Genomic DNA, 25,003 nt, shown 5'->3' on the forward strand with positions numbered 1-25,003 from the left:
CCATTATAACATGTGTTCAATAGGCGTGTGCACTTGCTTAAACTAAACAACAAGACAGATCAACTCCTTTATAGCACTAACTATTAATGAACTCATGATTATTTGACTAACCGCCATGAATCTAGGTGAGAGTTTTGGATGCTTCAATGTCTTCCTGTACTTGATATGATGATGATGATGATCCTTTAATTTTCTTATGTTGTGATGATGTAAATCTAAATCTCAAAAGCAACGAATTAGCCATCACACCAATCGAGCTCAAACCCATGAGGGCCCCAGCAATCGAGGGAGTAAGCATCAATCCCGTCACTGGCAACAAAGTTCCAGCAGCTATTGGAATCCCAACCTGAAAAATACACACAGATTCATAAGTTGAATCATTTATTATATATTGATTATTTTATTATATGCATATAATAATGATAGTGCAACAACTGAAAAGTATCACTTACAATATTGTAACCGAAAGCCCACCATAGATTTTGCTTCACGGTGTTCATCGTTTGTCTACTAAGTTACAATGCATCAATCAACTGCAACGGGTTTAATACTAAGTTATTATTTGTTAACCACTATGTATGAAATCTAAATAATATCTTTATGGGCTTACTGCCACGTAAGCAAACATGACGGCCTACCTGTGAAATTTTGTTACCCATGAGCACAACTGAGGCGACCTCACTGGCTGCTCCAACGCCGCCACCTATGGCAACTCCGACATGTGATTCTGCCAGGGCGGCGGCATCATTGATTCCATCACCGACCATAGCAACAACATGTTGATCCTTCTGAAGTCTGCTTATAAATTGACTTTTCTCATTAGGTTTGACCCCATAAAACACCTGTCACTCGCCAATATATAGTCATCAAAAACAAACTTAATATAATTACTTATAAACATTACTGTAAATTACAGTTTTTGTCCTTTATGTATGGGTAACTTACAGATCATGTCTTCAATAAATACAAAATACTTCCATGAAGGACGTCTGTTAGTGGAAAGGACGTCAAGTGTAACTACACATGAACTTCAGGGACGCTTTTTGTACTTATTGAAGTTAAAGGACAATATCGCAAGCTAATCTATACATAAAGGACAGGACTTTAATTTAACCTAATTATAATCAACGAGAATAAAATCATTCCTTTGGAATACCAACTACCGATGCAACATATTCAGCTGAACTTTTTTTATCCCCGGAAAGCAAGTATACGTTTATGCCTTGACTGGTCAAAGATTGAACAACATGTGGAGCATCTTCTCTTATCTGATCCTCAACATATATAAGACCTGCAAGCTTACCGTCTATCCCGACATACACAACGGATTGATTTTTAAATTCTTCGGTTTCTATAAATGGATTCTCAGTAACTCCATGCCTGCATTATATTTGGTACTTAATTAATATATTAATTAAACACCGAAAACTACAATGTAAGCGAAGTGGTTACAATTCTTAAACACCTTCTGACCCATTCCAATGAACCAACAGAAACCGTTTTATTCCCAATGCACCAGATCCGGGTTCTTCCATATATGTTCCATCATCAGCCTGCGCATTCACATGAAAAATTGAATCTTTTTAAGTCGATAGTTACTCACTTATTGTTGACACTTTTGAGATGGTAGTTAAAAGAGAAAATAAGCAATATCATGTTATCTGACTTATCTAAATGTAGTGGACTATAAACAAAATCATACATGTGAAAAGTTTTATGGTTGGCTTTTGGTTAGTTTAGTTATGGTTGGTTTATTTCTGGACTTATGTTTTAGGATTAAGAAACTGAATCATTTTTGTGTTTCCCACTGAGTCATGGGTTTTGTAATTGTGTGGTCTAAATTTCAGTTTGGTTATTATAACAAAGGGTTATTATAACGAAGAGGGTCAATCAGGTTTTGATCAAACAGTGATCGTGCGTTTATTTGATTCTGGGCCAACAGGTAACCATTAGAGCATTCCAACCCATTCCCTACCATATATCCATATATATCATATAATTACACTAAAAATCACTGTATTTTCTCTCTCCTGTTTAATTAAATAATACTTTTTATACCTTTATCATTATCTTTTCTCTCTTTTTCACTCACAACCACTTTTTAAAAATATTAAAATATTATACGGTATGAACAGTGAAACCCCAAATTTAACTTTCCCATATAACATTTTCTCTCTCCCATACTCACAAACACTCATAACCATACCACATAATTTACAAAACCATCTCACATAAATATAGGGAATGGGCTGAGAATGCTCTTAGACAAAACTTGAAAATTAAAGGTCCCAAGAACTAGGGGTGTCAAAAATAACTGAAACCGTTTAAACGGACCTACTAGGGGGGCTGATTGGCTTGTTTGGTTCAGGTTACTCAAAAAAAAATTTGTTTCAAAACCTAACTGTTAACCGACCCGAATTACAATTGGTTGGTCAACATAGTTAACTTTCGTAAATAAATTGTCTTAACAAACAATAGAATACCTAAATTTGTTTTGATAAGTAATGAAAAATTTTGGATAAAAACTTGTACCTTAAATAAATAAAGTATAAAATAGTTTTTCTAAAAAATATTACTTTATATATTACTTTATATATTAGAATACTGAATACTATTTCTTATCGAAACTTTTTATTACTTTTTACATCAGTTTAGGTAAAAGGTAACTATACTAACCAAGTGTTTGTAATCGGGGTCGGTTAACAGTTACGCTTTTCAAACGAAACAAAACAAAACAATTAGCCCAAACCAAAACAACCTGAATAACATACCCAATAAACACCCCTAAGAACCAAAAATCTAGCATTTTATTCAAGCCAAATATGAAATAACAAACGAAAAATACCTTTACATTAGAACATTTAGCAACCCGAGCAGCATCCAGGATAGCTTTCCCAATTGGATGAATTGTATTAGATTCTACTGTATCAGCTAACTTCAATACATCACTTTCAGACCATTTCTCATTTGAATTTAGCCTACATTATATTCAAGTTTATTTTATGGAAACAACTTTTGATATACTTTTTTAGTAACAATACAGATCAATACTTAACTGTAACTCAGAATATTCTTCAGATGCTGTGGTCACTATTTTTGTGACAACGGGTTTGCCAACGGTCAACGTCCCAGTTTTGTCAAACACAATTGTGTTGACTGCTGAAAATTTCTCTAAGATACTTCCACCACGCAAAAGCAATCCTCTTGTAGCACCGAGTGATGTTCCAACCTATAAAGTTTAGCATAAATTAAGTAAAAAAAAGTCAGACTACCTTCACAGGTTTATGTGAACATCTATATAGTTATATATTTGTTACCAGCACAGCAGTTGGTGTGGCTAAACCCAATGCGCACGGACAAGCAACAACCTTCACAGATTTATATGAATACATCTTAAAAAGTTCCTTATATACATAAAAAAAGTGAAATTAGGGTTTAGTGCAGAAAAGGGTTTAATACCAAAACACTACACGAGAGTTGCAATGCTAATGACATGGCACTTCCGTGCTGTAAAGTGACGGGTAATAAGCGTGCACCAACAGTACTCCAGAATACAAATGTGGCAGCAGAAATTGCCATTACACCATATGTGAAGTGTCCAGCAACCTTGTGAACCAACATGCAAAACATTATAAATCAAGATAGATTAAACTATCTGTAACTAACAATAATACATAATATAATAAATTTATAAATGCCTTGTCAGCCAAACGTTGAACGGGAGCTTCTCTACTTTGAGCTTCTTCTACCAACCGAACAATGTCACCCATGAAGGTCTCACCTCCTGACCTTTGAACTTCAACAGTAAGTGCTTCATTAAGATTAATACTACCTGCTGACACCTCAGCCTGTTATAGAGATCCAATTATTCACAATTATTATTTACACAAAAACCTATATAAGTTATATTTTTTTAAAATAGCAGCCACATTACCCCTGGAAGCTTAGTGACAGGGAGTGGCTCCCCAGTGAAACTTGACTCATCCACTGTGCTTCTGCCAGCTGTCACTATACCATCGGCAGGAACGCGATCCTAGACAATGAGTATGGCATTTTGTCAATTAACTATATTCGGAAAATTGTTTTTAATCTGAATTTTATAAATAAATTACACGTTTAAAACTAAAATATTATCTTACTCCAGGTAGCACAACAATTTTATCTCCTACAGAGAGACTGTCACAAGGAACATCGACTGTTGAGTTTGATTCTTTATCATCATCATCATGGTTCACTAGAAGACGAGCTTTTGGTGGCAAAACACTAAGAAGGCTTGCCATGTCACTAGTGGCCTTAATTTTAGCTCTTTGTTCAAGATTCCTTCCCAGTAAAACAAATGCTATCAGCATAATTGGTTCTTCAAAGAACACCTTCCAACCCTAAACGCATAACAAAACAGGCAACAATATTAATATTTACCAATCACTGAAACATTTCTTGTGCCAAGAAAGAGACAAGAAAACGATATAAATGCTTATTAAGTTTCGTATTCATTAGAACACTAAAAAAATTCCAAATACAAGTAATGCTATCTTATAGTTCTGCACTATTAAATCGAATGCTCGATTTGGTGAAAATTGCGTATTTGCAGGTAACAGAAAGACATTGTACAAAAGATCAGTGGTGGTTACCAGTTTTGGAATCAATGCTGCGAATGAGCTAACGGTAAATGATGATATTGCCCCAAGACCAACTAAAGTATTCATGTTTGGAGTTCCCCTTATAAGACTTTTCATGCCATCAATAATAAGCTGGCGTCCCGGAACCAACAATGTAAATAACGACAAGGACAAGTGGAAACCAGTGGAATGCATTGCATGGATCCACCAAGCTTTGGCTCCTATGAAATGAGAAACATGCCCAAAAAGGCATACAGCACATAAAGCCCAAGAAACTGCAAGTCCTCTACCTGTTGAATATTAAATATGTGATCAAAATATCAATAAAACATCATGAAGCTTTATAAAGGTACTATTTTAGCACATACCGCTTTCTTTTAATTGGTTACGTTTTTCTTCTACCTTCCTTTGAAATGTTTGGAAGACACTTTCTTTCTTAGAATCTGCAAAAGGTAGGCAAACATGATAGTTAAAGAAAAAATTAGAGTTATCCACTATAAATAAGGTATTAAATCAACATTATGACAAGAAGTGGACATGATGGGCAGACTAGGTGACGGGTCAAAAATACATATATGGGTTTTACAGAAAACCATATTGTAAAGAATAAGATGGTTGTAATGAAAGTAATGTTTATTACTTGAAGGTGTGAATAATACAAAGACAACTACATCTATTTATATACAAACAAACCCTAGCTTTCAACCCATAAAAGGCCCATGGACTTTAACCAACTACATGGGCTAAAACCCTAATTATAACTAAATACAACTAACACTCCTCCTCAAGTTGGAGCATAGATGTTAATCATGCCCAACTTGTTACAAATAAAATCTATCTGAGCTTTCCGGAGCGGTTTAGTTAGAATGTCTGCTAGCTGAAAATTTGTCTTCACATGAACTGGTTGAATGGATGGAGGATCAGTTTGTGTGCCTACTACTCGATCCTGATAAGGTGGCAGTCGACCTCAATATGTTTTGTCCTCTCATGAAATACTTGATTCTTGGCTATGTGAATGGCTGATTGACTATCACAGTATAACCGCATCAAGTCATTAGAAACAACCCCGAGTTCTATGAGAAGGCGACGTACCGATGTCATCTCTGATGTTACATCTGCCATGGCTCTATACTCCGATTCGGCACTCGACCGGGAAACCATGTGTTGCTTCTTACTCTTCATGATACAAGATTTCCTCCAACAAACACACAATATCCGGTGATAGATCGTCGAGAAATCGGACAACCTGCCCAATCTGCATCTGAGAACCCTGATATCCGACCATCTCCTTCTTCCGTGAAGGCACCCACACGACAATGACCCTGATCAGAGTATAATATACCCAAACCAGGTGAGGTCTTAAGATATCTTAAGACACGAATGGCAGCATCCCAGTGTAAGGCCTCGTTACCGGTAGCCCTACTTTAGCGTCGGATTTACTCATAAACACAGTTCTTCAAATGACTGAGTTTATTAAAACTTTTCGCGGAAAGGTAAAACATCAATCATTTGCTACAAAACATTAAATCTTTTCTTTGATACCTTAACACAAAACTTATATTTAAAACATCCTTTCTTCTTCTTCAGATGCCAGCCGTTCAATCCATGCCATGTGCCATCCTCATGCTATCTCTATAATCAGCTCACCTGCGTGCATACTAAAAGTCAGCTACGCTGAGTGAGTTCTAGTTAATCAAGCAACTCATCATACGACCACTACATGCATCATATGCGTATCCGAAGACACGTAGTCCACTATCTAACTTACTACTGCTTAACCACTTAATTACCCCTATAGCTTACCCTCTTAATTACCCCTACAGCTTAGCCACTTATGCCACTTTATGCCACTTGATGCCACTTCAATAACGAATATCGTTATGCCACTTTGCCACTTTAATAACTGATAACGTTATGCCACTTTGCCACTTTAATAACGTAAAACGTTATGCCACTTTGCCACTTTAATAACGAAGGCACGTATAGGCTTACCCTACCACGTACTATCGTTATGCCACTAACACTCTTACTAGACTCTTGCCACTTTTAACACGCTCTACCTCTACTTGTCTACAACACGCTTCATATCATTTACATAATAAGCAAGTCACATCAACAATCATGCACACATAATAACGATGGCACGTACAGGCTTTCCCCGCGCTCACGTTATGCCACTAACACCCTTACTAGACTCTTGCCACTTTTAACACGCTCTACCTCTACCTGCCTATATCACACTTCATATCAGTTCGGTATTTACGTAATAAACAAGTCACATCATAACATTCATACACACTATCAACCACTTGGAATTTACTATCCTTGGCGATACGTGCAATATCCGAAGATCGTTCACGTACCGACAAGCATTATAAAATATATACCTCGTATAACATCTATAGCATACACTTACCACTTAAGGTAAGTGTATTCACACTTCACATCGAGTATGCACACAGCCCCGAAAACATAACGAGGAATGGGGCTAGAAACTCACCTGGACTCTGCTTCTTCCTCTGATATCTGTAAATCCCTTCCTTAACTGAGCTCGGCTGACTGTACAAGTTACACGTATCAATACTCGCCTGATCTAATCTGGTGGCCTAGTATTAGCTTACTTTAGCTTATCGCTTTTAATTTATTTTCTAATCGAACTTGGCTTTAGGCGAAGTTAAACCTCAGGCGAACTTGACTTTAGGCGAAGTTAAACCTCAGGCGAACTTGGCTTTAGGCGAAGTTAAACCTTAGGCGAACTTAGCTTTACAGCGAAGTTGTCATCAGGCGAACTTGGCTTCAGGCGAAGTTGTCATCAGGCGAACTTGGCTTCAGGCGAAGTTGTCATCAGGCGAACTTGGCCTCAGGCGAAGTTACCAGTTAGGCGAACTTAACTTTACAGCGAAGTTGCCATCAGGCGAACTTAGCTTGCAGGCGAAGTTCATCGCTTTGAAGGCGAAGTTGCCCAGATGCAGGCGAAGTTGCCCAGACAGCCGCTGTTCGGTTTCTTTCCAGCATTTTGAGCGATTTTAACACCCTTGCTATGGTTCAATATCACCCGACCATTTTCGGTCGCTTATACACTAAAAAGCTTGGATCTTTAAACTTCAAAGATCAAGAATCATACCTTTTTGAGCTTGTTTGGATCTCGTTTAACTTGTTAACACAACTAATCGATCTCTCTCTCTCTCGGATCTGCCCGTTCCTTTCCTCTGATCTGCCCGGTTCCGGCCGCCGGCGAAGTTGTGGTGTATGTGTGTGTTTGGATAATGATAGAAATGAAGATATTTTGGGGTGCTAGGGTATTTATATCCCTGAAATCCCATGGACCTAAGGCCCATTCTCATTTAACCCGTCTCCATTAATCCAACACTAGCCCGACTCATACCAACTCCTACTCTATTATTTATTTCCTGACAACCCGAGTAAACTTCCCTCTATTAGTAAGTAATATAATTAATATCACTTTGAAATTTCGGGATGTTACAAGTCTTCCTTCCTTAAAGAGGTTTCGTCCCCGAAACCTAACTTATTCCCTATAAAAGGAAAACTTCTTATATTTACACGGTTTATTGAATCGCCTTCGCTTTCTGAGTTATCCCTCTTACTCCTAACTTGTAGTCATCGAGCGGTGATCATGTGTTTTAGCTATTACGGTAGCTTGTCCATGAAGCCCTCGATGTACCAAGTCTCGTATCGCCTTCCCGAGGAACCTTGTTTTATATAATAACGCTAACTCCTAAGGCGACGCTTTACCATCACACAACTATTTATCATAACCAACATGCATTCAAGATAAATTCATTGATCGTTCATACAAAAGCACAAGAAGTCACAAGTACTTCATAACATAAAAGGAAATCATTCAAGCTTGCTAAACAAACATAGGTTCAACTGTAACATAAAACACTCTTTAACTACTAAACATAAAACAACTGTGACATGCCACTTATTCTCCTGCAACCTCCTCAGCAACTAATAGACCATCCTTTCACGCGTTTCCTCTTCCTTCCCCCACTGCCACGGCTTCTCCACACTCCCTAGCTATGTGACCTGACTTACCACACTTGTAACACTTCTGGTCCTCGGTGCATTCACGGGAGATGTGCCCCTTCCTCCCACATCGGTAGCACTGATTTGGACCAGCCTTGCATTCCCCCAAGTGCATCTTCCCACACACCTTACATGCTTCCCTTCCTGCCATCTTCTGTGTCTTTCTCCCTGCACGCTCCACGACATCCCCAGCTCTTTTAGTTCCCTTCCCTTTTTCCTCATCTACCACTTCCACATCATCCGCCGCCAGATCATCATAGACAATCTCCGCCAACTCGACCGCAGACTCAAAGGTAACAGGTTTGTTGGCCTGACCAACATGCGGACCTTCTGGGGAAGTCCTCTAACGTAGCACTTGATCCGTTTCGCCTCGGTGTTCACCATGTCAGGAACCAGCCTAGGCATGCGGTTGAATTCAGTGGTGTACTCACGATGTGTCATCTTGTCCGCCTTTAGATTCAGAAATTTCATCTCGGCCCTCTCAACCTCAGCATCAGCACAGAACCTTTTCATCACTAACTCCTTAAGGTCATCCCACCTCATGGCCTTAATCTCCTCTCGGGTCTTCCTTTGTTCGACAGTTTCCCACCAGTACATGGCCTCATCTTCAAATGACTGAGTGGCATAACCCACTGCTTGGTCGGGACGGCATTCGCTAATGCGGATAACCTTGTCCATAGTGGCTATCCATTGGAGAGTAGCGATTGCGTCTCCCAAACCAGTCAGTTTTGGCGGGTCGCATCCTTTGAAGGACTTATAGTTGCACCCACCTTGGCCTCTCCTCCTGTCATCGACTTTCACAGACTTATCCTCACTCGAGGCCCCTCTTTCTCCTTCCCCATCCTTCCTACCATCACCACCAGCCCCTTCAGCAGTTCGTTCACGGCTTCCAGCAGACCCTTCGGGATTCAGGTTCTTCACAGCAGCAACTACAGCTTGAACAATGGCTGCTTGAACTGCAGGGCTAAGTTGAACTTCTTCGTTGTTGTTCTGGTCTCCTCCAGCGGCGCTTCCTTCATTTTCGGTGTGGGAAGCTTCTTCTACCGAGGGTTGCCGGACAAGACGAGGCCTGCCACGACGTCCAGTGCGACCCCCGTTTCCCACAAATTCTCCAGCTCCAGCCATCAGTATTCTAGAAGGGACAGCACAAACATCATCACTCGAGGAACTATTTAGTACAAGGATAGCAAGGCTAACAGGTAATAACAGTGGCCAGCTGTGACTAGCTGATCACGTTGCTTTCCGTGTCCTATACACTTCCCTTTATGAGTCTCTTTGTGCTGGTTCTACTTAAGCAATTAGTCAAATCAAACAATCAATTATTCCTATCCCTGTCGTTCACATATCTTTTCTTTCTCATTAACATATATTATTTAATCATACACTTTACCTTTACTGATCTTGCTTGAGCGACACATGGCATTCTTGAACTGGCATCTTCTTTCCTTTCTTACTTAAATCCCATTCTCTGTTCGAGTCTAAGCATGTAGGATGCTTAAATCTCTCGAACTTTGCTCTGATACCAACTTGTAAGGCCCCGTTACCGGTAGCCCTACTTTAGCGTCGGATTTACTCATAAACACAGTTCTTCAAATGACTGAGTTTATTAAAACTTTTCGCGGAAAGGTAAAACATCAATCATTTGCTACAAAACATTAAATCTTTTCTTTGATACCTTAACACAAAACTTATATTTAAAACATCCTTTCTTCTTCATCAGATGCCAGCCGTTCAATCCATGCTATGTGCCATCCTCATGCTAACTCTATAATCAGCTCACCTGCGTGCATACTAAAAGTCAGCTACGCTGAGTGAGTTCTAGCTAATCAAGCAACTCATCATACGACCACTACATGCATCATATGCGTATCCGAAGACACGTAGTCCACTATCTAACTTACTACTGCTTAACCACTTAATTACCCCTATAGCTTAGCCTCTTAATTACCCCTACAGCTTAGCCACTTATGCCACTTTATGCCACTTGATGCCACTTCAATAACGAATATCGTTATGCCACTTTGCCACTTTAATAACGGATAACGTTATGCCACTTTGCCACTTTAATAACGTAAAACGTTATGCCACTTTGCCACTTTAATAACGTATAACGTTATGCCACTTTGCCACTTTAATAACGTAAAACGTTATGCCACTTTGCCACTTTAATAACGAAGGCACGTATAGGCTTACCCTACCACGTACTATCGTTATGCCACTAACACTCTTACTAGACTCTTGCCACTTTTAACACGCTCTACCTCTACTTGTCTACAACACGCTTCATATCATTTACATAATAAGCAAGTCACATCAACAATCATACACACATAATAACGATGGCACGTACAGGCTTTCCCTATCACGCGCTCACGTTATGCCACTAACACCCTTACTAGACTCTTGCCACTTTTAACACGCTCTACCTCTACCTGCCTATATCACACTTCATATCAGTTCGGTATTTACGTAATAAACAAGTCACATCATAACATTCATACACACTATCAACCACTTGGAATTTACTATCCTTGGCAATACGTGCAATATCCGAAGATCGTTCACGTACCGACAAGCATTATAAAATATATACCTCGTATAACATCTATAGCATACACTTACCACTTAAGGTAAGTGTATTCACACTTCACATCGAGTATGCACACAGCCCCGAAAACATAACAAGGAATGGGGCTAGAAACTCACCTGGACTCTGCTTCTTCCTCTGATATCTGTAAATCCCTTCCTTAACTGAGCTCGGCTGACTGTACAAGTTACACGTATCAATACTCGCCTGATCTAATCTGGTTGCCTAGTATTAGCTTACTTTAGCTTATCGCTTTTAATTTATTTTCTAATCGAACTTGGCTTTAGGCGAAGTTAAACCTCAGGCAAACTTGACTTTAGGCGAAGTTAAACCTCAGGCGAACTTGGCTTTAGGCGAAGTTAAACCTTAGGCGAACTTAGCTTTACAGCGAAGTTGTCATCGGGCGAACTTGGCTTCAGGCGAACTTGGCTTCAGGCGAAGTTGTCATCAGGCGAACTTGGCTTCAGGCGAACTTGGCCTCAGGCGAAGTTACCAGTTAGGCGAACTTAACTTTACAGCGAAGTTGCCATCAGGCGAACTTAGCTTGCAGGCGAAGTTCATCAGGCGAACTTAGCTTGCAGGCGAAGTTCATCGCTTTGAAGGCGAAGTTGCCCAGACAGCCGCTGTTCGGTTTCTTTCCAGCATTTTGAGCGATTTTAACACCCTTGCTATGGTTCAATATCACCCGACCATTTTCGGTCGCTTATACACTAAAAAGCTTGGATCTTTAAACTTCAAAGATCAAGAATCATACCTTTTTGAGCTTGTTTGGATCTCGTTTAACTTGTTAACACAACTAATCGATCTCTCTCTCTCTCGGATCTGCCCGTTCCTTTCCTCGGATCTGCCCGGTTCCGGCCGCCGGCGAAGTTGTGGTGTATGTGTGTGTTTGGATAATGATAGAAATGAAGATATTTTGGGGTGCTAGGGTATTTATATCCCTGAAATCCCATGGACCTGAGGCCCATTCTCATTTAACCCGTCTCCATTAATCCAACACTAGCCCGACTCATACCAACTCCTACTCTATTATTTATTTCCTGACAACCCGAGTAAACTTCCCTCTATTAGTAAGTAATATAATTAATATCACTTTGAAATTTCGGGATGTTACACCCTTTGACCGGTGTATGGCGCTCAGGATCCGGTCGTGTAACGGTTACATAAATTGGCTCAGAATACTAACAGTAAAGGAGATATCCGGTCGTGTGACGGTTAAATAATTAAGTTTACCAACCAACCGTCTGTATCGCTCAGGATCTTTCATTGGATCTCCTTCCTTTGGGAGGAGTTTCTTTGTAGGAAGCATTGGGGTATCAACAGGTTTACAACCCAATAAACCACATTCAGTCAACATATCAAGGACATACTTTCGTTGGGAGAGAAGTATTCCTTGTGGAGAGCGAGAAACTTCTATGCCAAGGAAATACCTCAATCGACCTAAGTCGCTGACCTGAAACTAAGACTGAAGAAACTGCTTGAGTTCGGTGATCCCGACCTCGTCATCACCTGTGATTATAATGTCATCCACATAAACAACTATGATAATCCTCTTTCCTTTCTGGTGTCTAAAGAAGACAGAGTGATCGTAGGCACTCCGAGTCATCCCAAACTGTTCCATAACACTAGAGAATCGACCAAACCATGCCCTGGGAGACTGTTTAAGACCATATAGAGAGCGACGTAGTCTGCAAACTTTCGAGGCCTCCTCAACAACGAACCCTGGTGGCTGCTCCATATATACCTCCTCCTCAAGAACACCATTAAGAAATGCGTTCTTGACATCAAGCTGGTGGAGCGGCCAATGATTAATGGCAGCAAGAGCAATACAAATACGGACAGATGGCATTTTAGCAACTGGCGAGAAGGTTTCATCATAATCAATGTCATATGCCTGAGAATACCCTTTTGCGACCAACCGAGCCTTCAAGCGGTGTAAGGAGCCATCCGGGTGTAATTTAACCGTAAACACCCAACGACAACCAACAATACGCTTCCCTTTAGGAAGTGTTTCAAGATCCCATGTATGATTGGACTTTAGAGCCCCAATTTCGTCTTCCATAGCCTTTCGCCATCCTTGGTGAGCGAGAGCGCTCGTCACATTTTTGGGAATCGGGTAGGAATCAAGAGTAGTGGTGTACGCATGAGATTCAGGAGATAGGTGGGTGTAGGCAACATAGTCCTAAATTGGGTAACGAGTGCATTTCCGGGGTTCTTTGCGAAAAGAAATAGGTATATCGGGTAGTGGTGCACCAGGAGGATCATAAACGGGTGTATCAGGGGTAGCTTCTGGTAAAGGTGTCGGATCGGGTAAGGATGTATCAGTGAGAGGTGTAGATTGTTCGGATGCAGACGGAGGATCTGAGGGTATTTCGGGGTTGTGGCCTGAATGTGAATCAAGTGTCTCTGATATTTGACCCTTACCTCGCCTAGCATATGTGAAAAGCAGTGGCGGAGGTTCTGTCAGTGGGTCAGAATCAGCAGAGATTGGATCGGTAGAGGGAATCCACACAGGAATGGCCGAGTTGGTTTGAGGATGAGGCAGTTGCGAGGCAAGAAACCGTTGAATAAGATCATGCTCCTCCTTGGTAAATGTATACGTGTATTTATTGTCGCCCATAGTAATACACCGAACTGAAAATTGTAATCTTCAGATTGTGAACAGTAACTCTGAGATAAGAATGTGTTTAACCAGAAAACGAGTGCAGGTAGTGGCTGGAAACGGATTTTGGCAGCGGCAGACCGACAACGGTAGACAACAGCAAACAGAAAGTCGTCGGTTCGAAAAACTAACAGCACGGGGAGCTTCAGACAAGAAAAATAATAAATCTGAAAAAAAGGACGGTGGCCGGAAACAGGGTCACGCGCCGTCACGCGGTGGCGCGTGGGCGGTAGTGACGGTGATCTGGCGGCGCGTGGTGGCGCGTGCGGCGGCGGCTGGCGATGGATTTTTGACCGATGATATTTCGGGGGTTTCTGGTTACGATGGTGGCGGCGGTAATGGTAGGGGGTGTCTGGAAAAAAGATTCCGTGATAGGGCAGCAGGTTCAACGAGACCGGAGCTCGTTTCAGATCTGATGGCTGTTGATCAGATTCAGGTTCGGGTCAGACGGCTAGGGTTTGGATCGAGAGCCGTAGCTCTGATACCATGTAAAGAATAAGATGGTTGTAATGAAAGTAATGTTTATTACTTGAAGGTGTGAATAATACAAAGACAACTACATCTATTTATACACAAACAAACCCTAGCTTTCAACCCATAAAAGGCCCATAGGCTTTAACCAACTACATGGGCTAAAACCCTAATTATAACTAAATACAACTAACACATATGAAAGTCAAAAGTGAATCAAAACGTAAGAATAGATCTACTAACCATTGAGTCAATCAACATTTTAGAGATTGGCCTCAAACAACAACACGTGTATATTAAAGATTTACGAAAACCATCTTAAAAACTATGAAAAGATATTAGATAATAGAACAGATTTGTATGGACCGCATGGAAACAGATGGTATAAGTTATTTCAGAATAAAAAGAAAGATTACAAGAATCCACTTAAGTGTTCTTTAACTGTCATAAATCAATCATCATTACTCGATAGTTGATGCAAATTTATACAAATGCTTTTGAAAAAAGTAAGATTCATTACTACAAAAAATGAGACTCACCTGGGATTTAAAACTAAATTAAAATGACTCTAAGACCAAATTACCTTTCAAAGATAAGAGTTTAAAGTTTTTGGTAAAAGCAAAACGACATAAGGAAAATATAAAAAATAAATAGTCTAAGTAACAAGGACATACCAAAAAGGATTATGGTTGCTCTTACAAGAATCCAATGCATTTTTTAAGTTGCCCCTCCTTTTGTTGCAGCCTCACCTGCCAGTTACCCACTAATCCTCAATATCAATTACCAAGTCGGTGACAATAAGGTCTCATGTACTAAGTATTAGTTAACAAAAATATTTTGAAAAAAACCGCCGCTTATGTGACTTAAAAAAACGGGATTATAACGAGTTTCTGTTGAAAACCATGTTCATGTTTAAACCGCTTGCGCAACGCAGGAGAAGGGGGGGTATATTAAAGATATGAGAGAAAATATTATTTACATCAAGAAGGTTGCTTAAAAACTTGAAAGTGGCCACTAACACTCAATTTTTGTAGGATATTGACTTTACTACCTATTTTGATAATTGTTCTTTTAATTTTTTATTCTATTAAGAAAAACTAGTGTTGGTTCCTGAATACCCTTTTACTGGTCAACATGTGAGCATACATGTCAAGCCACAAAATCATGTATCACTTTATAACACTATATGACATAAAAATTCAACTGTTCATGTAATTGTAGCTCTGAATAAATCCCATTTCTTTCCATTAAAAAGGATGGCATCATCTAACGTTGGAGGAAGTCAATGTAAAATCATTTAATTCTTGAAGAACATATCATGCAAGGATTCTTGTAGGCCAACCAAAACCACATGGATTCTTGTACAACCTTATTCGAGAGAAAAATACAGACCGAAATATAAAAATTCAAAAAATGAACAGAAAAAAAAGACTAAAAAAACGTTACAAGTATCCTGGTGAAGAGAACCAAAACTAACAAGATAATTGCACAACAAGCTCGTTTTTTTACCAGAGACACAACAATGCAGCATAATATTAGCATCAATAGGTCTCTCAACATTTTTAATCCATATAATCTGGTATATAGTGCTCTTTTATGATGAAGGGAGCACAATTACACAATTGAACACACAATAGTAACAGGTAAATTTTGTATATTGCAATACGACATGGAATTAAATATTAGAATAGAGAAGAACTGACCTCTAAGGTTAGAATTAAATCCACAAGTTGTCAAATGTTTTGCAAGTTCTTCACCCAAGACTTTTTGCCAGTTTGGTGTAGCCTTGGCTTCAGGTACAGGCCATACAATTGCTGTCTCTGTTGTAAGATTCACACTGGCAGCTGATACCATTGGCTGTGATCATATTAAGTATGCACATATCAATTTAAGATATATACACCAGAAAAAAAATACTTACCTTTCAAGAAAAAAAGAAGACAGAATTACAAATTTTGTCCTTTAAAAAAAGCCAAATTACGGTTCGTGTCTTTTTTTTAGTTTCCTTGCAGGCGGTATCCTTTAAACATTATTTTCCTACACATTATGTCCTTTACGCTAACTGGGTTAGAAAAACTCAGTTAAATACCCTCACGTGAGAAGCATGTGAAGGCATATTGCTCTTTTTCAAATATATTATTGTAAAAATAAATAATAATAATATATATAAAGTGATACTCTCTCTCTCTTCCCGTATTCTCTCTCTCTCTCTCGATACTCCTCTCCCTCCCTGTCTCCACACCAACACCACCACTTAGCCACCAAAAACCAACTCACTTTCTTCTTAAATCCGGCACCATCTCCGGTCATCCTCTCCGGCGAGGAAGACGACATGATTGTTATAAAGCCGCTGCAATCCTAATTAACCACACCAATCGAAACCCTAATTAACAACAACCATCCTTGTTCGCTAGATCTGGGACGTTTTTTCTCTTTGCTGGATCTGGGACAAATCAGTGGTGGTGGATGGGTTGGAGGTGGCCGGATCCGGTGGTGGTGGAGGTAGAGGCGAAAGATTCCGGTGGTGGTGGTGGCCAGCGAGCTGCGCTAGCCTATTACGTTTTTCAGCAGCAAGATACGGTCTAACGCTTGCCTCCGGTGGCTAACCTAGGTTGGGGCGAAAACTCCAAAACTAGGGTTCCAAACCTTTCTCTAATAATCAGGTAAGCTTTCAAGCCCCTTGACTTTCTATTAGATTAGTTTAGTCAAGGGCGCTGTGAACTGTTGGGTATGGGTGGGTTAGGTGAATTGGAAACCGCAAAAAAAATTGGTGGAGGTCGCTGCAGGGAATCAAATTGGCACACATTGGTATTTTGGTGGACAGAAAAAAAAGAGTTTAGACCTTTACGTGGCTGTTGAAAAGATTATGTGGTGGTGCCGTAGGCAGTGGTTGTTGCTGGTTTTGGAAGAGGATGGGTCGGGTTCGGGTGATGTGGATCGTTTGCGTTTGTGAACGGAAAGTGTGGCGGTGGTTTGTGAGTCGGAGAGGAGGTGGTGGAGGGTAGTGGTGGTGGTGGTGGTGGTTGGAGATGGGTGGTTGATGGCGGCGGTGGGGATTTGGGAGTGATGATGATTGGTGGGTTGAATGGAATGGTAGGGAATCTGCAATGAGGTGGGTGGGGGTATGGTGACCAAAGTTGTAAGGCCCCGTCACCGGTAACCCTACTTTCGTGTTGGATTTACTCATAAACGCAGTTCTAAATATCAGAGTTAATTAAAACATTCGCGGAATTTAAAAACTTTCATAAAACATTTCATAACAAAACACGTCTTGTCTTAAAATATCATTTCGTCTTTCAAAATAATCGAAACATTAAACTTAAACGTCTTGAGTCTTTCGATGCCAGCCTCTTATTCAGTGCCACGTGTCTCCTCAAGCGAGCTGCCTCATCCTACTCACCTGCGTGCATACTAAAAGTCAGCTACGCTGAGTGAGTTCTAGTTAATCATACACTATACAATACACATAAACTTATATTCTTTCATTCATACTTTCATTCATACTTTCATACTTTCATTCATACCTTCATTTATACTTTCATTCATACTTTCATTCATATTTTCTTTACATACATAATCCTACGTTTTAAAGAGCCTTTCGCCCTATAACCTCACAGATATTATAAGGGTCTGGTCCCTAACATCACAGATATTATAAGGGTCTGGTCCCTAACATCACAGATATTATAAGGGTCTGGTCCCTCTTTCCTCGAATATTAGTAGGGTTCGGTTCCCTAGTTCTCGAATATTAGTAGGGTTCGATTCCCTCTTCGTTACCATACAACCATACATCATACCTCGAGTATTATTAGGGCTCGGTACCCTTTTCGTAACCATACAACCATCATTTCCTTCTTTTATTAACTTTATTACGTTCATACACATAAGCATACATATCATACTTACCTTATACATAGCGTTACAACCTGACAGTACGTGCAATATCCGAAGATCGTTCACGTACCATCAAGCAATCATTCATTCATATCACATCATTCACATAAGGCATACACTTATCTCTTAGGATAAGCGTATTAACAAACATATCGAGTATGCACACAGCCCCGAAAGCATAACACATAAATGGGGCTAGAACTCACCTGAACACGGTTACGTTCACCGTTAATCGTAATCCCTTTCTTCAGTTGTGCACGACTGACTGTATAACAAGTATACGCATCAATTAACTATCACTTCTCATATTGCATTTCTATCTTTATATGACCCACAACGAACCGGGGTCCGGGGGCAGCGCCCCTGGCAGCGGGGTCTAGGGGCGGCAGCCCCTAGCAGGGTCCAAGGGGCAGAGCCCCTGGCTAGGGTCGAGCTGCCAGGTCAGCTTGGAAAAATTTTATTTCCATTAACTGTCTTAACACATTTTTCATTAGGTTTTTAATTTATTTCCTAATCAAACTTGACTTTAAGCGAAGTTAAACCTTAGGCGAACTTAGCTTTAAGCGAAGTTAAATCTTAAGCGAACTTAGCTTTAGGCGAAGTTATCAGTTAGGCGAACTTGGCTGTAAGCGAAGTTATCAATTAGGCGAACTTGGCCTCAGGCGAAGTTACCAGTTAGGCGAACTTGGCCATAAGCGAAGTTATCAATTAGGCGAACTTGGCCTCAGGCGAAGTTACCAGTTATGCGAACTTGGCCGTAAGCGAAGTTATCAATTAGGCGAACTTGGACTCAGGCGAAGTTACCAGTTAGGCGAACTTGGCCGTAAGCGAAGTTATCAATTAGGCGAACTTGGCCTCAGGCGAAGTTATCGCTTTGAAGGCGAAGTTGCCCAGTTCAGCCGCTGTTTGGTTTCTATCAAGCATTTTTGGCGATTTTAACACCCTTGTTATAGTTCGACATCACCTACTACGCTCCCCAACCGTTTTCGGTCGTATAAACACTATAAAGCTTGGATCTTTAAACTTCAAAGATCAAGAATCATACTTTTTGTGCTTGTTTGGATCTCGTTTAACTTGTTTAATCACAACTAATCGCTCACTCTCTCTCGGATCACGCTCGTTCCTCTCCCTCGGCCGCCGGCGGTGTGTGTGGTGTGGGTGTGTTTTGGAGTGTTAGAGAATAAGATGGAATGAGTGATGTTTTAGGGTTTAGGGGATATTTATATCCCTTAAGCCCATGGACCTAAGGCCCATTCTCATTTAACCCATCTCAATTAATCTAAGTCCATGATCCGCTCCTTACACGATATTAATTAATCAATAACGCGAAATCACTAAACATAACTTTCTTTATTCAACATTAAAATTTTGGGATGTTACAAAAGTGGTTGTGTGTAACATCCTAAATATTATAATGTTAAATAAAGAAAGTTACGTTTAGTGATTTCGCGTTATTAATTAATTAATATCGAGTAAAGAACGGATCATGGACTTAGATTAATTAAGGTGGGTTAAATGAGAATGGACCTTAGGTCCATGGGCTTTAAGGGATATAAATATCCCCTAAACCAGCCTAAAACCCTAAACCCTCATTCATTTCCATCTTATTCTCTACACACTCAAAACACACACACACACTACACCACCATAAACCTTACGGCCGAGAGGGAAGAGGGAAAACGAGATCGAGCGAACATCCGTTGTGGTAGATCTTTGCAATACGAGCCATACACGAAGATCTAGAGTCCATAAGCAAGCTAACCGAGACCGAAAGGTAAGCCGTTTTACTTTAAAGTTTACGTTTAGTAACGTTTAACCTTGAAACATAGAACGGGTATAGATCGGATACAAATGAAACGTAAAGTTGCGAACTTGATGCTAAAACGAACTCGTTAGACCTGCAAACATGCGCGGCTCGTGTAAAATGAACCCTAGATCTAGTAGTAAACGTTTAAGCCTTAAAGATTCATGCTTTATGCTGTTACGTGTTAAGTTTTATCCGAAAATGAACATAAGAATGTTTACGGGTTTGGTTAAACTCGCATTCAAGGCTTTCGTGATGAAACGATGATGATTATGGGGTTTGGGGACGAACAATAGGCCGCAGCTGGATAACTTCGCCTAAGGCCAAGTTCACTGTCAAGGTTAACTTCGCCTAAGGCCAAGTTCGCCAAGCCTAACTTCGCCTGGCTTAAAGTTCGCCATCAGCTAAGTTCGCCCTATATGTTCGCTTCCTAGTTAACTTCGCTGGATACATAAGTTCGCTGGTTATATAAGTACGCTGCTATATAACTTCGCTCAAAGCTAAGTTCGCTTAAGGTTTAACTTCGCCAAGTTAACTTCGCCTAAAGTTAAGTTCGCTTAAAAAATAAATTAAAAACCTAATGGAAAATGTGTTAAGACAGTTAATGTAAATAAATTTTTTCCAAGCTGACCTGGCAGCTTGTCCCCAGCCAGGGGCTCTGCCCCTTGGACCCTGCTAGGGGCTGCTGCCGCCGGACCCCCGTTCGTTGTGGGTTATATAAAGATAGAAATACAACATGAGTAGTAGTAGTTAATTGATACATGTAAATATTATACAGTTAGCCGTGCACAGCTCAAGAAGGGAATAACGATTAACAGAGAGCGTAACAGGATTCAGGTGAGTTTCTAGCCCCACTTCTGTGTTATGTTTTCGGGGTTGTGTGCATACTCGATATGTTTGTTAATACACTTATCCTAAGTGATAAGTGTATGCCTTGTATGAATGATGTGAAATGTATGAATGATTGCTTGTTAGTACGTGAACGATCTTCGGATATTGCACGTACTGTCATGTTGTAGTGTTACGTATAAGGTAAGTATAATGTATTTGCTTATATGTATGAATGCGATAAAGTTAACAAACGAAGGAAAGGCATGGTTGTATGGTAACGAAGAGGGACCAGACCCTGTTAGGGACCAGACCCTAATAATATCTGTGATGTTAGGGACCAGACCCTTATAATATCTGTGATGTTAGGGACCAGACCCTTATAATATCTGTGAGGTTATAGGGCGAAAGACTCTTTAAAACGTATGATTATGTATGTAAAGAAAGTATGAAGGTAAGAATGAAAGTATATGCACTTATGTGTGTATGAAAGAAAGTTAAGAGGTTAAGTATGAAATGTAAGAAGGTATTGTATGATTATGTGATTAACTAGAACTCACTCAGCGTAGCTGACTTTTAGTATGCACGCAGGTGAGTAGAATGAGGCAGGTAGCTTGAGGAGGACACATGACAGAGTTGGACGAAGCTGGCATCTGAAGATTTTGCTATGATGTTTTAATTTAAAAGACTATGTTTTGTTTTTAAATGACTATGAATGCTCGATAAGACAAGAATTATGGTTATGGAATGTAATGGTTTGAATGTTTTTAATGTTCCGCGAATGTTTTAATTAACTCTGATATTTAGAACTGCGTTTATGAGTAAATCCAACACGAAAGTAAGGCTACCGGTAACGGGGCCTTACATTGTGGTATGGTGATGGTGTGGTGATGGTGTGGTGGTGGCGTAGAGAGAAAGAAGAGAGAAAGGTGGGGGAAGATGTTATAAATTTGCATGTATACATGAAAAGACCAATATGCCCTCACATGCTTCTCACGTGAGGGTATTTAACTGAGTTTTTCTAGCCCAGTTAGCGTAAAGGACATAATGTGTAGGAAAATAATGTTTAAAGGATACCGCCTGCAAGGAAACTAAAAAAAGGACACGAACCGTAATTTGGCTTTTTTTAAAGGACAAAATTTGTAATTCTGTCAAAAAAGAAAAGATGTGATTTTTGGCATATTTGCAAAAATAGGGTCTGTTTTATCTTTGTAACAACAACTAATCTTTAAAGTCCAAGTGATTATTTCTCTCTGAGTGTAAATACTTATGAAAATTTCTGTCCTTCCTACACTTAGGAATGATAATAAAAGTACAAGTATGAAGGAAGATGACTTTTGAAACAAAATAAACCCTTGGAGCTGATGTCTAAAACAACAAAAATATAGAAGTACTTGACTCTCCAAAATCCGTTTTACACTTGCAGAACACCCTCCACAAGTCATACCCTGAGAGAGAAGAGGTTAGTAAGTTGAGAAATATTTCACAAAAATTGCCAAAAAGGTGGAGCATATGAGATCTGATAAGAAAAGGCGAAGCTGTAAGCCTGTAAACTGTTTCAATTACTTCATGCTAGTTACACTAACGATTTCTTATCTTAGTTCTAACCATCTAAGCTGAACTTAGCATGTAATTGTTAATAGGATACATAACCGACAGATAAATGCCACCAGTCCCCATTGTCTTTCAACTTCAAATTACGAACCCAATGATAATTATGTAATTTGTTTGAGATGTATGACTACTGACAGCTGTCCACTTTAGTTTACTAAAAAATAGTGGAACACACGAATCAGAGCTCATATGTTTTATAATTCTCCAATGATAATCCAAATACAGAAACAAAGAAAGATTGTTTGTGTTCTACAAGTATCCATTGTTGCTATAGAAAATTCTGGTATTCTGAAATTGTCATTGATATTTTATATACAAAAATAAATTCTAAAACAAGAAGGTCTTAATCTTATAAGCCCATTCAATTCTAAACTATATATCTTCTTTATAATAATAGAACTATAACCAATGGGTAAAGGTATCATAATAATGCTTACTCCAACATCCAGAATGATGACATCGGCCGAAGCATCATCAGGCACAGCAGCAATAGGATTAACCTTAACCTCCCCTCCTCCGTCACCACCGCGGCCACCGGTTCCAAAGACACCGCCTCCATATCACCCACCGCCTGAGGCGAAGGAAGCAGCAGAGGTGGAAACACACCGAGGCAATGATCCAGCAGCATTGGTCAATGCTAACAACCTCGAAGAGGAGGTTGTGGATGACGTCAGAAGGTGGCGTCGGAGATCAAGTGTGAGGTGAGCACGGGTGGAGTAAGCTAGTGTTCTGGTTGCGGTTGCCAGCAGTGTTGACTCCATTGTTTTGTTCTGGTTGGATTGAATGAAGTTGATTTGTTACGGCATTTGAATTTGAAGTTGTATTGTGTTTTGTGTCTGTACCTACCTACCTACCACTGAAACCCTAGAAATTACTTGTTTGGTGTGAATATGAATAACCAACTACTTACTGCAACGTTATCTATCATATTATCTGCTTGCTTGCTTGGCCATGTGATATATATTAACCTTCGCTGAGTACTCAGCTTGGACTTCCATCCCACGTGTGTTTAATGTTTATACACAGTTTTTTTTAAAACATTAACGTGTTTCTCAATCGTCCAAATAATAAGGAACATTGGCTAACAGAAACGGATTAGGTCATTCTCGGTGTTCTCCGTAACCATCTTCATTTTTTAAATTTAAAAAAAACATCCAAATAATCACTCCAACTCATCCACTATCTTCAAACTCCATCTCTAAATTTATTTTAGTGAAATGATATAAGAAACCTTCATATTTAGAGTGTCCCACAATTAGAGGTGGCAAATGGGTTGTGTTGGGTCGAACGAGTCATGGGTTGAAATGAGTCATTGGTCAAAACGAGTATGAGGTAAAATGAGTTTGGGTCAAAACGAGTCAATTAAAAAAAGGGTTGTTTTGGTTTGGGTCAAAATAGGTTAGGGTTAAACCGGGTTTTTTTTTTGTGAAAAAGAATAACAACGGAAACATTTTAGTTTTTTTAGATTTTCGTTTTTTACTTATATTTTAAGTTATGATTTTTTTAATTATTTTTTAGGGTTTTCTATTAAGATAAAAAAACCCTCAAAAAAATATTCAAAAATAATAATAAAAAAATTATAACTCAAAATATAAATCATAAACAAAAAAAAAAGTAAAACACTAAAATGTTTCATACGTTGTTCTCGTTCCATAAAAAACATCTTGAATCGAACCGAAACCGAAAGAATCGACGAAAATTAAACAAAGAAACAAAAAGCCAAAACCGGACCACATCAATCGAAATCGAAAAAATCAATCAAAACGAAACTAAAAGAATTCAAACCGAACAAAAACAAAACTGAAAAAACGAAAAAAAACGAGTCCGGAATCGACCAGAAAGAAACAAAAGAAACCAAAACCCAACACGTCACGGGTGAAAACTCGTGTTGACTTGAAACCTGAACCGAACCCATTCCGATCTGAAACCCGTTCCGATCCGAAACCTGTCACATTTCCTTAGGACACTAACCCACATCGACCCATTTCTTTGAACTTGTCGACCCCTTTTGACCCGAAAATAAAATGATGGAATTTCAAATGACTCATTTTGACCCATTTATTTAAAACCTTTTACCCAAACCAACTCATTTAACTTTTAAAACAACTCAAATTGACTGATTTGAAAGGGTTTTGGTCAAGATTGACACCCTACCCACAATACTCCATTTCCATCTACCCTTCCATAAATTTATATTAGAAATCATTTTATATTTAAAATAATAATAAGACAAATGAATATAGAGATGGTAATGGAGAATGAGTTGAGGTTATTAGAAAATAATGTATAAATTAAAGAAATTATGGTTTTTAGTTAAATTATAAAGATGGAGATAGAGAACCCATTGGGAATGCTCTTATCATCACTCAAGGTCAACTTATTCTAGGATGATAGACAAAAATAAAAAGAATGAGAATGATTTTTAGTTAAATAAAAAACCTTTTAAAAAATAATAAAAAAATTATAACTCAAAA

At 39.3% G+C, this 25,003-nt stretch overlaps 1 pseudogene across 1 annotated transcript; it reads right to left on the bottom strand.

The window, feature by feature from the left end:
- Nucleotides 1–38: 38 nt before the first annotated feature.
- On the bottom strand, nucleotides 39–23,310 carry LOC143635966 (copper-transporting ATPase PAA1, chloroplastic-like; annotated as a pseudogene). The gene is made up of 17 exons (XR_013154163.1): nucleotides 22,967–23,310; nucleotides 22,310–22,363; nucleotides 16,093–16,246; nucleotides 4,988–5,062; nucleotides 4,632–4,909; nucleotides 4,140–4,379; nucleotides 3,935–4,033; nucleotides 3,699–3,848; nucleotides 3,460–3,606; nucleotides 3,318–3,368; nucleotides 3,057–3,229; nucleotides 2,846–2,978; nucleotides 1,466–1,553; nucleotides 1,144–1,380; nucleotides 639–846; nucleotides 453–533; nucleotides 39–346 (listed from the first exon to the last, which is right to left on the bottom strand). The product of XR_013154163.1 is annotated as a copper-transporting ATPase PAA1, chloroplastic-like (transcript).
- Nucleotides 23,311–25,003: the final 1,693 nt, after the last annotated feature.

The sequence above is a fragment of the Bidens hawaiensis genome, unplaced genomic scaffold (assembly GCF_021521415.1).
Source record: "Bidens hawaiensis isolate Kalapana, Puna unplaced genomic scaffold, B.hawaiensis_p1.1 tig00000536_1, whole genome shotgun sequence".
NCBI classification, from domain to species: Eukaryota; Viridiplantae; Streptophyta; class Magnoliopsida; order Asterales; family Asteraceae; genus Bidens; species Bidens hawaiensis.